We start from the raw sequence: 11,731 nt of genomic DNA, 5'->3' as shown, positions 1-11,731 counted from the left end.
TCTCTCACACACACACTCACTCTCACTCTCTCACTCTCTCTTTCACACACACTCTCTCTCACTCTCTCACTCTCTCTCTCTCTCACTCCGCGCCCGCCTGCCAAAAGCTGGCCCGGCCACCCTCGCGGGGCCACGACTCTCCAACCCGGGAGGGGGGAGTCCCATGGAGCGGGATGGAGGGCAGGATGGAGACGCTCCCGTCAGCCTTCCCTCTGGCCAAGGGAAGGAGAGCCCCGGGCTGCTTGCGGGAACGGCTGCTTTCTTCCTTCTTGAGCCGTTCCGGGAACTTTGGGCCTTTTCTTTTCTTTCTCTGGCTTCTCCGTTCACTTCTTTTCTTCTCCTCCACCCCACCCCCCCGCCCCAAGTTGCCTCACCTCAACCGGCTCGCTCTCTTCCTCGCGCTCTCCCGCTCCCTCTTTCTCCGCGCGCGAGGTAAACGGGCTGGACTTGCAAAAAGCGCATCGTCCTAAGGCTGCTTTTCTCTGAACGCCGCCCTGGATCTGCAGGAAGATTTGCTGAGCGGGGTTGGGGAGGGGGGGGGAAAGACCGGCTGTCCCGGGGAGATCGAACCTGCCCCCCTTTTGCGGCCGCAACGTCTCTTCTTCGCTCTACCGACTTCGACGGAGCTTTCTTTCCGGCTAACCCGATCTGGACTGGCCTTATTTTAGCCTCGCCTGTTGCGCAAAAAGGCGGCCGTGGGGGTCGGTCTGAAGCTGGGAGCGTCGCGCCAGCGCCAGAAATTGATTCGTCCCCAACCCCTGTAGATGAAGCCTAACGAGGAACCGCCTATAATCCGACGCAGGTTTACCTGTAAGGAAGCTTCTCTGAATCCATTGCGGCATGCATCTGAACAGAAATGCGTAAAATTGCACCCCGAGTTAAAAACCCAAGTGCCAAAACAATTTCAGGACTTACCAGGACTGCAGTGCCTCTGGTACCCGGGAACCAGAGAGTTTAGGTTGCTCCTTAGCCAAATCTTTCTCTCTGTACACAGCTGGAATAACTAATTGCCGACTCTCAGCATGTCTAGCAGGTCACCCCCTCAGCAGAGCCACAAGGACCAGTGTGTTTTTGTTGTGGCATGGCTGGCTTTAGGCAAAAGCCAACTTTGTGCCACAAGTGAGAAGCATGCAGCTCTTTGGAAATCAGATAGATAGATAGATAGATAGATAGATAGATAGATAGATAGATAGATAGATAGATAGATAGATAGATAGATAGATAGATAGATAGATAGATAGATAGATAGATAGATAGATAGATAGATAGATAGATAGATAGATAGATAGATAGATAGATAGATAGATAGATAGATAGATAGATAGATAGATGGAGGATGGATGGATGGATGGATGAACAATACTAGAAGGAAATAATAAGGCTCATTTGATGATGGAGAAGCTTAATGCTGAAGGAACACGAGTATGTCCCTGTTCATTCCTCTACCCCTGTTGCTTTGGGGAATTAAATTTATTTGCTCTCTGTATCATTGCCTCCCTCCTCCCATATGTGATTAATCAGCAGCAGGCAGCTTCGTTTTGCAGCATATTTTTACAGCTGCTGCAGCAGTTCAATTTAAAATGCAATGCAATGACAGAAATTGCTGCCAAGGATCCTCTTGGCCATTGGTACCCTAGAAGTCTGGTTACAATTGCTTGACTTCTCTACGTGGGTGAAACAGCTTAGATCCGAGGAGTGTAACTTCACAGGCGCAAACAGCCTCTTGCTGCTGTGCTGAAATTATCATGTGAAGAAGAAATGGTCCCCATAGCATATTTCTCCATATAGCTGCACACATCCATTGAGACAATCTTGTTCCAGTGCAAATAAATTGTATAGAAAAATTTCATGTCTCCTCCAGCTTTTTCTTCTACCTTTATTTATGATTTATCCCTTTGTTGCTTGTATCTACACTGAGAGCTTATGCACCTTTTGTGTCCAATCACACTTGGCCAATAAAGCTATTCTATTCTATTCTATTCTATTCTACTCTACTCTACTCTACTCTACTCTACTCTACTCTACTCTACTCTACTCTACTCTACTCTACTCTACCCTGTTCTGTTCTGTTCTAGACCCTATGGACCTACCTCTTCCTTATTATCAACATTAATAACCTAGGATGTAGCATAATGTATACATTACTTTTAATTATTTTAATTTAAAAAGTTGTTGTGGGGAAAATAAACAGAGGTGTGTTGGGTATGTTTGTTGTCTTGAGTTACTGGTAAAAATAATACAGGTGGAATACAAACAAGCAAACAAAATTACATGCAAAGTATAACATAAGAACCCATGACATGTTCCCTTCTCTTGAAGAAAGCTGTTTTACATCTGATGCTCAGGAATTTAGGAGTCTTCCAACAGGAAGAGGAACCACATTGGCACAGGATGTCCTGTCGCTTGGAAATATAAGAACTTAATGATTTAGTGGTTAAATTATTCAAGTTCTTCATTTTATTTTAGATATTTATCTGAGAAAAGTGTCTAGATTAAGTTGTAAAACCATAAAGTCCCTGCTCTTAGGCTTACCATCTAAGAAGAACATTATTCAAAAGGGGGGAAAAGATGAGTGGGGAAAAGAAAATAAGAAAACCAGTAATTAATTTTATGTAGGAATTATGAAATATTTGTACTATTATGTGAGCCTGAGGGTACCTTTCTAATGACAAACAATCAGCCCTTTTATCACAATAGCTGGAATGGATACAAATCCAGGGGAGACAACCTACAGCAGCCAAGATTGGCCAAGATTAGCCAAGATTAGCCAAGATTAGCCAAGATTAGCCAAGATTGGCCCTGCTGGGATTCCAAGAACTGACAAGCTTGGACCTTGAAAATGTCAAAGTGTGTCAAATGTCCAGTTGTGACTGATGTTAGAAGGTGCTGAGCCTAAATTTGGAAAATGCCAGCTTGTTACTTTCACCTGAAAGGTTTGTTAACATTTCATCTCTGTTATTAAACCTCTCCCTTTTTTTATTGTCAATAGCTTATCCTGTTTCACTGTGTTGCTCATTGTATGTGCTGTTTTGGGCTTTGCCACCAAATATAACATATTTAATATTCAGAGAGCAGAGGCATCGAAACCTATTGAGTGAAGTGACCCTGATTCACAGAAACTGAGTAGGCATGACAAGGCACAGCCAGGCAGCAATGACTAACACTAGCATTTTTTCCCCCAACGTTGGTCCTTTATATATTCAGTCGTAGCCAGTGCCTTGCAAAACAATTCTCCTGGGTATTTTTTCCTACAGCATCAAGGAGTGAATGCAAATGTCTCATCTGTCATTGCACGTGCCTCTCTCCAGGACTGTAGTCTCCCTGGCTTTCCATGAGGAAGGAACTTTTGGCTGTAGCATTTGCCAGTTGGAAAAAAAATGTGGGCAGGAAATTCAAAGAGACTTCAAGGAGATCCCAGCAGTAGCCTTCTTAGTGACCTCCCACTATTCTTTGCAGGGAAAAGCAAGTGAAATTTTCAAGCACCTGGAGAAGAAAATAGCCACAGAAGCCTCTTTCTCAAGGGAGGAAACATCTGAGAAATGATGATTTCCACAGTATCAAACAGCCGTGAGTTGAAGATGTAACTTACCTGAATATGGTAGAATATAGTTTACTTTCCTAATCAACCAGCAGCAAGAGAGAGGGGCCCTCCGAAAGGCCTCCTTCCACTTTTAATTAATTTTTAATATTGTTTTAATCATTCTTGCCCCTTGTAAGTTTTAACTTTTATAAACTGTTTTTATGTTTTACTCCACCAGAGTCTCTCTGTGAGGGTGATGGGGGGTTCCAAAATGTTATAAATTAGATTGATGATAGATAGATAGATAGATAGATAGATAGATAGATAGATAGATAGATAGATAGATAGATAGATAGATAGANAGACAGACAGACAGACAGACAGACAGACAGACAGACAGACAGACAGATAGACAGACAGATAGACAGATAGATAGACAGATGATAGAGATGAAAGAGAGAGGGAGGATGGATGAAGAGATGTTTGATAGAGAGAGATATATAGGTATGATAGATAGATAGATAGATAGATAGATAGATAGATAGATAGATAGATAGATAGATAGATAGATAGATAGATAGATAGATAGATAGATAGATAGATAGATAGATGAAGAGATAGAGACATAGAGATAGACACACACACACACACACACAGAGAGAGAGAGAGAGAGAGAGAGAGAGAGAGAGAGAGAGAGAGAGAGAGAGAGAGAGAGAGAGAGGGAGGGAGAGAAAGAGAGAATTTGATTTAATTTATTATTTATTTTCTGTTTAAATATTTCATGATTCTTTAAAAAAATAAAAAATCTAAAACACATTTGCTGTGTTGAATTAGCTGAATATGTGCAGAGGTTGAACACATGCACTCAGACCTTTCAAAAATGTTGCCTCCCCAAGTGTGATCTCCAAGGTTTGAAACAGGGTTGGAGCTAGAATTAGGGTGAGAAGAAGTGCTGGTCAGCAGCACCAGATGAAGGATTTGCCAAAGAGAATCAATAGGTGTGGGAGTTTACATAGTTTGTCATGAATGCAATTCCCCCTTGTATATTATTTACATTATTAATTTTGGGAACATACTTATGACACACTTAGATTTGATTACTTGTTTCTTGTTTTCCTGCAAAATTATAGAGTAAGGCTTGGTATTTAGCTAAGTTGCCTGCTTTTGTCAGATTTGTCACATGTTGTGCCTGAAAAAAAGCAAAAAAAGAATTCTAAATTAAAGGTAGGATTAAGAAACATTCAAGTCTTTAAATCTCCTAGTTGATGATGAAATTTGACAATTTCCTGTTTGTCCAAGAACTGGAAATCTTCACTCAGATATACCTGTTCATCGATTAACTCCACCATCAACACAAACCAGGTCAGATGATAAAATGACATCTAATAATTTCATGGCTGAATGGATTGGTATTTCCAAATGTGTATGGCAATGTGGCATTGTGATACAATGGCTGCATTAAGTCATTTCATCACTAGTCATAGCATCTTTTGGCATCAAGAGCCATGGTGACACAGCAGTTAGAATGCAGTATTGCTGGCTAATTCTGCTGACTACCAGGGGTTCAATCCTGACCGGCTCAAGGTTGACTCAGCCTTCCATCCTTCCGAGGTCGGTAAAATGAGGACCCAGATTGTTGGGGGCAATATGTTGACTCTGTAAACCACTTAGAGAGGGCTATAAAGCACTATGAAGTGGTATATAAGTCTATTGCTATCATCTTGTCATCATTGTGCTGATAAAACTATAACAAGAACAAGCTTTGGATCCTCTTAATGATGTCTGAATTATGCTACAAAGTCATGAAAAAGCTCGTCTAGTCAGGAAGAGTACTGTTAAATCAAAATCTTTGAATGCTCAAATTCTAGGTGCAATTATGACATTTTGAAACAAGATTCCTAACATTCTGGTTAAACAGCACTTGGTCAAAAATCTCTTTTTGATGTGTCTGCCTGAGCCTCCAATGATCCACTCTTAGACAATCCTGAAAAATGGAAATAATTGATTCGCCAGATGTGAAGGGAGCAGGGGCTGATGGATGGTGATGATGGGAGCACAGTTCCATTTGTCCCCATTTTTGTGCTGAAAAGAAATCAATCTGTTAATTGTTTTGATTTTTTTTAACGATTCTAAAGGCAGGCTCATACATAATCAAAGGAAAGCAAAATGCCTGAAGACTGGACAAGTTTAGAGCTGGATATAAACAGCATTCAAATCCATACTTAGTTCAAGCAGCACCCTGATACCATAGAAGTTTCGTGAAAAATAGCAGTTTTTTTCCTTATTTCTGTTAAGAGTTTCTACTTTGATTTTTTACTGTATGAAAGTTAGCTTATACTCTGTAAGGGTATAATGTCCCCCCACCCCACTTTTAAAATGAGTATCTATGAACAAAAACACACTGTCTTTATTTTCCTAGTAGCACAAATAAACTTGTTTGCAAAGGAGTTTTGTGTTCCTATTATGTCGTCCTGCCCATGTTTCCTTGGCCAATATGGAAAGTTATATATTTCAAGGGTTTGCTTCCAAATAATCATATATAAAATTACAACCTTCCTGAATTCCCAGCTACAGTCAGATCACAGACAAAACAATATACTGCCAAGTCCTCGCAGAAAATCTGCCAAGACAAAGGATTGCATTTGTAAAAGAATGCAGTCAAATGATCAAGGTAACAATTAAGCAAAGATGCAAAAGAAGGGGGTTTTTGACCCTTTGAGGGCCAGGGGGCACCGTATGAATTTGGAGAGGGTGTCATGGGGATTGTTAACAAAAATGGCCGCCCTGGGAAAGGGTTCACTGTTTCAAAAAATCTGTGCTTGTGTGGGTGGTCCTCAAAATAGAGTTCCATTTTCAGAAGGTAATTTGTGAGGTTGATTTCCAGGAACTTAAGGAGAAGAAAGAGATGGGGTTTGAAGTCCAAAGCCATAGAATCTATTTTGCTTCCTTTCTATTTTGATTTTTACAAAATGCTAACTGAGAAGGGAGTATAACGAAGTTGGAAGGGATCTTGGAGGTCTTCTAGGGCAGCCCTTGGCTCAAGCAGGAGAAGACTAGAAGAAAAGTGAGTTGGCCAAGGAAATGAATGTCTGGCAAAAAATGAATGTCTGAGCTTCAAATGTTAAACCAAATGCCGCTTCTACAAAACATAACCCAAGAATCCCTTTCATAGAAAATATAAGGATAGCTATTACCACTCCACCAAGTTGGACAGATGGAAAATATCACCTAAAAAATCAGGACGAAGCACTGCATATTCCTACAAGTTAGACAAGTAGAGACATTATAACTACAGGTAGTCCTCGACTTACAACAGTTCATTTAGTGACCATTCAAAGTTACAATGGCACTGAAAAAAAGTGACTTATGATCATTTTTCACACTTACAACTGTTGAGGCATCCCATGGTCATGTGATCAAAATTCAGACACTTGGCAACTGACTCGTATTTATGACAATTGCAGTGTCCCGGGGTCATGTGATCCCCTTCTGCGGCCTTTTGCAAAGTCAGTGAGGAAACCCAGATTCTCTTAACAACTGTGATACTAACTTATCAATCACAGTGATTCACTTAACAACTGTGGCAAGAAAGGTCACAAAATGGGGCAACAAGTGTTTCACTTAACAAGATAAATTTGGGGCTCAGTTGTGGCCATAAGTTGAGGACTGCCTGTATAGCAGCACTTCATCATCAGCTGGATTTAAATCAAACAACGTTTGGAAACAAGAAGCTTTCATTTTAGGAATGAATTACTAAGGCAGACATACTTTCTTCGGGGCCTGGATGACCCAAAGAATGAAAAACTGATTCAGTCATTTGGGAGTATCAGAAAAACATCATAAATCACTCAGGCTTCCTTCCTTTTTTTTTATTGTAACCTTGAATGTATCCAAAATTTGGCACTCAGATCTTGCCGGAAACTGAAATCCGTTACCCAACCAGATTGCAGGCCAGACATTGGATGATCCTGAGGATTAATGATGTGCAGGCTGGAACACACCTCTTCGCTCTCAAAATGATGTCCCTGGGTGTTCACTGATGAATCGGTGCTGATGCGAGAGGCTAGCCAGCTGCAGATGAAAGGCCCTCGCTCGTGACCTCTACCCACAGAGACCACCGTTCATTGCACGTTGAAATCACGTAATGTCAGCTTAAAAGATTTGTTCTTGTTTCTGCCCTTACTCCCTTATATTTGCCTCTGGCGTATTTGGGGGGGAAGGGAGGGATCACTTGCTGTCAGAGATGCTCTTTGCTAATGCAAAAAAGAAAGGCAATGGGGATTGGACAGCAATGGTCTTTGGACAGCTATAAAGCACGGGTGTCAAACTCGCTGCATCACGTGATGTGTCGCCACATATTGCGACTTTTTTTGCATTGGCAGAGCTGGGGTGCATGAGGCAACTGGCCCACGGGCTGGCAGTTTGACACTCCTGCCATAGAGGATACCTGAAGGTCCTATTTACAGGAAGTCTTTGATTTACAACAGTTCATTTAGTGACCGTTCCAAGTTACAACAGCACTAAAGAAAACTACTTACGAGCATTTCTCAGACTTACGACTGTTGCAACATCCCCACGGTCACTTGATCAAGATTCAGACGCCTGGCAACTAACTCGCATTTATGAGGGTTGCAGTGTCCCAGGGTCATGTGATCCCCTTTTGCAACCTTCTGACAGGCAAAGTCAGTGGGGAAGCCAGATCCACTTAACAACCATGTTATTAACTTAACACCTGCAGTGATTAGCTAATATGGCAAGAAAGGTCATAAAATGGGGCTAAACTCACTTAACAAATGTCTCAGCAACAGAAATTTTGAGCTCAATTGTGGTCGTACGTCAAGGACTATCTGTATTTGATGTCTGGGTTCCATGGTTCTAGAGAGGTTTATTTTGGGTCCTAAAGGTGGAGGAAAGGTTTTGGTTATGGGAATCAGTTCTGCTTAAATCAGGCTGAGGGCAACATTTATGGAGGTCCAGTGAACCTGCTAAGCTCCTGGATCCTTAGACATTGCCCAATTATATTGAACATTATAATTGTTACAACTATCCTTTAGTTATGCTTCTTAGCCCCATATTTATATTTTAGGAAGCATCAAAGCCATGCTATCCATTCTAAATATCCAGCAGAAACTTTCAGTCTCTGATCTGGAACATCATTTAGTGTCTGATTTTTGGTTTTTCATTGAGAGACATCTGAAATTGAAGCTATGGGCACCTGCCAGTAAAATAACTGCTCTGTCATTCACATCCCATCATTTCTCCAAAGAGCTTCCCAATAGCCTCATTATTGACAAGGCTGCTCCAAAGCCATACAGGATACTGCATATTTGCAGAAATTGGAATCCAACTTTCTGCAATCTAATAGACTGTCCTTTCCCATCAGAGATGTGGAAGCTATAGTCCTAAAAATGATGGTGAACTACAGTTCCTAGCATCCCTCATTTTTGGACATACTGGTTGCTGCAGGTAGGAATTCATAACATCTGGTGGAATCACACTATAGGTTTTTCCACTCCTCCACTATTTTAAACTAGCCTTCATGCAGGTTTTTGTCTGGTTTAGTCTCAAAAGAGCTGGATGAGCATCACACAGCATTATTAAGCATATACTATTGTCTGGTTGATGTCAATCTTCACCATAACTGTAAATAAGGGTAACACTCAGTGATACTGGTAGAGGAAGGGAGGAAGGAAGGAAGGAAGGATCTGCCCATAGAAGAATCTAGAAAAGGAGAATCAGACACACTCGGTAAATGAACTGCCCAAAATTCTGCTTCTTAAACACTCACAAACATTTTTACCAGGATTATCTCTGTGGATGGAAATTGTTGGAAGTGATTTTCAAGATGGCTCAAGCTGCTAAAAACAGTCAATATATCAATCCCTTTGTTTTACCAGTTTTGTCTCATTTGCTTATATCACTACAGCCCTCTGTCCTTGGAACAATTAGGAAGTGGAATTTCTGTTTAAAAGGAATGCTCCATTAATTGTGTATAAAATAAGTGCATCTTGCTTTATAGAAATACATATAAATAATGAAATTGTTCCGTGCTAGCAAAACCCCTTTTTTCTTACATTTCTCTAAGTAAATAATGGGAGGGAGGGCGGGAGGGAGGGAGGGAGGAAAACAGTGGGAAAAGAAAAAGAAGAAGAAAAATCCTCACAATTAATCTCACGCATGGCATCATTTAAAAGTATGCAATGACTAATTGCTCCCATGTTGGCCAACATCCTCCAACTGTCTCTGAGTTGGGGAAATGAGACATAGGAAAATGTAGAAAATGTGGCAGCTATATACTTGCTTATTCTGAAGTGAATACCTTCTGGGCAATGTTGCAAAACTTGTACCTTTAAGATTATTACAAGTTAGGAATCTAGTCTGTCCAATGCTGTTTAAAATAAATCTAAAATGTTTTCTCCCACTTGCTCTCAGTTGCCTTTGTAATGATTTTCCTGTAGATTACCAGCTCTGACTGCAAGTGCCTTTTTTTAAAAACTGCTTTGTGGAACAGCCCTTACTAAGCTTTATTTCATTTTTGTCATAGAATCTGTTGCTGCTTGCATCACCTTGTATATTAGAGGAGCTCTCTATTCTCTTCAAGTTTATGCCAGCCTCCTTAAGAGGTGCCTTTAATCTTCTCTTTCCCAAACACAGATGCCCTGTCATTTCTTCAAACCCATCTGGAATAATTAAGTTCCTGTATCATTTGAGTCATCCTCACCTACAGCTTCTGTACTGCACTATGTAATTTCTATGTAATAATAAGGTGATCCGTGCTATCGATAATATTCCAAATGGGGCCCTGTTCATTTGATGGGGGTTTTGTTGTTGGTTTGATTTGGGGTTTGTTTTTTTGTTTTTGGTACATTTAAGTCATTGTTGAATCTTGGCAACTACCCTGAATGGTCCATGTAATTTTCTTGGCAAGAGTTTCTCCTGACAGAAAAAGGTGGGCCAAAATGGCCTCCTTCTTAGGGCTGAGAGAAAATGATTGGCCCAAGGTGTTTAGTTAACTTTGTGCCCCAGACAGGATTAGAACTCACAGTCTCCCAATTTCTCTCTTTTTTATTTTTAATATAATTTGATGAAGAATTTTGATTATAATGGGTAAAAACTAATATGAACTAAACTTAGAGAAAGAAAAGAGAATAAAAAAGATAAAAAGTAGAGGAAAACGCAAAAAGAAAAGGAAGAATATAATAAAGAAAAAGAAAAGAAATATATTAAGAAGTGATTAGTGACCTTCATCACAATAAGTAAAAATCAATTTAGTAATTCTTTTCCCAAAAAGGATTACAGATTACAATCTTTTCATCCTATATTCCATCTCTTATCTATAAGCAATTCATACATAAACCTTTCAATCCTGATGCCAGCAAAAAGTTCATAAAGGGTTGCTAGAATTTTTATCAAAACGAAGTTTTATTTTAACTTTGATCAAATAAACCAACTCCCAGTTTTTAGCCTTGTGCCTTAACCACTACACCACACTAACTCTTGATCTTATGTACAATGAGAATATATTTTCAGGGCATGAACAATAGTTTTTCAAGAGACACCAATGTTAAATGAAAAGTTAATAAGAATTATCTCAGAAAATCTATGGAAATGCATTTTTTTCTAGGAATTGCACTTAGAGTACTTTGAACTAAGAGCCAAGAGAATTTTTAATAGTCCAACAAACAGCCAAATGTTGGTATTGCTACATCAGAGAAAAATAAAAAATATTTTTATAAAAATTACTTGTTTCTTTTAAAAAAAAACTAGATTAATTTATGTAGCAGAGGAAACGGAAAGTTTTCACATGATTTTATTTCTTTGATTCTGTTGATATCACATTTATGAACCTGATGGCCTCAATATTTGTTGAACTATAATATCTATCATTCCCAGTGTGTCCAGTTGTTGTACAAAATATCTGGCATGTACCAGGTTAGTATTATTATAGGTGTATTATAGGTGTAAACATTTTGTAAATATAATTTCTGTCCTACACCTTTACAATCCCTGTACTGTGACTGAACTGATCAAATCGAGAAATGGAGACATTCTCTTTGAAATCACCAGCCACTTTCTTTTCTATATTTGTTTCTTCATTTATCAACTGAAAGAAACAGGAAGTATGGTTGTGATATAATGGCTCCACCAGACACAGTGAGGGTCCATTTTTTCCCTTGTGAGGTACTTGGAAAGGGATATCCAAGTATCATT

Source organism: Protobothrops mucrosquamatus, unplaced genomic scaffold, assembly GCF_001527695.2.
Source record: "Protobothrops mucrosquamatus isolate PMUCROS unplaced genomic scaffold, P.Mucros_1.0 scaffold4935, whole genome shotgun sequence".
NCBI lineage: Eukaryota > Metazoa > Chordata > Lepidosauria > Squamata > Viperidae > Protobothrops > Protobothrops mucrosquamatus.
The sequence above is the reverse complement of the archived record's forward strand: the minus strand, read 5'-3'. Positions refer to the sequence as shown.